Genomic DNA, 1,322 nt, shown 5'->3' with positions numbered 1-1,322 from the left:
ACATGGGTAACTATATAACCTGGTCAGAGCCAGGTCTCATAAAGGGACATCTTCGAACCGTAATTTTCATTTTTTATGTAAAGTATGTGATTTGGATTGGATAATTATGTTAATCGGTCAGAGCTTTTACAAAGAGAAATCTGTGCACTAAACTTTTCGTTTTCCACAGAAACTACGTGTATTCGAACCAGTAATTCTGTTAACCTGCCAGAACTCTAACAAAGGAACAGCTCTAGTTCACACTTTTCATTTTTTTTTTATCTCAAATAAATGCTTTTTAACGGATAATACTTTCAGTCGGTAAGAATTGCGTGTCCCGTCGGTGTCTGCTTAAGAAAGCTTTCACTGTATTAATCGTGCAAAATTGTCTCGAAGAGACATTTCTGGTTCAGGCTTTTCATTTCTGAAATAGTGCTTAAATAAATATCTTTCAATATTGTAAAATGTTATATGTTCTTCTTTGCTTGATGAAATGATTGTCTCGTTTTTCTACTTCTTCACTTGACGAGTTTTCATCTAAAATACTTTTACTCATTATTGTCTGTGACTACTTAGGTGAACCACGCAGTAAGAGTTCCGTTGAATTAAGATAGAGTTATCCAGATGATTTTACAGAATAATATAAACCCAAAATATTTTCTTGACGAAATCATTTGTCTAAAGCACTTTCACTCAATAGTGTCTTGTAACTAATATAACAAGATCTCTGTTGAATTATGATAATGAGTTATTCAGGTGATTTTACAGAAGTATGGTTTGAAGCCCAGCATATCTTCCTGAAGAACATTATATTGTCTTTATTTTAAGAGAAATTAATTCTGAATTAGTGTGAGGATCTACAGAATCAAACAATTTCACCGCTCTGGTTTTGATGTACTTTTGTACACCCTCGATTCTCTTAGCTTATTTTCTGTCATATCATGAAGTTTTTAAGATAAGTCTCAGTTCAAAATTTTAAAAAGTTTGAAATTTTCATAGGTCGGTATAGGAATATTGTTTTAGATAAAACAGTAGTGTTAGGTCTACTAACTCGTTATTGAGGGAGTGATTATATAAATAAACTGAACTGGCTTAAATTGTTACCTTAGTCTGTTGCAATCAAAATATTAACAAATTTATAATAATTTCTATGAGAATTCGATGTCATTGCTTGCAATTTGACAGTTTCGAGTTCTAAAGTGCGTTGGTTGTCCATCATATAGGACTTACGAAACCCCCGTTGACGGGTATTTGTCTTACGACAGCTAAAAAATTCATTCATTAATTAAAAATGTTGTTGTTTCACTACTATTTGGAACCTTTTCTGTTAATAAAATTATATT

Source organism: Teleopsis dalmanni, chromosome 1, assembly GCF_002237135.1.
Source record: "Teleopsis dalmanni isolate 2A chromosome 1, ASM223713v2, whole genome shotgun sequence".
Classification (NCBI taxonomy): Eukaryota; Metazoa; Arthropoda; class Insecta; order Diptera; family Diopsidae; genus Teleopsis; species Teleopsis dalmanni.
The sequence above is the reverse complement of the archived record's forward strand: the minus strand, read 5'-3'. Positions refer to the sequence as shown.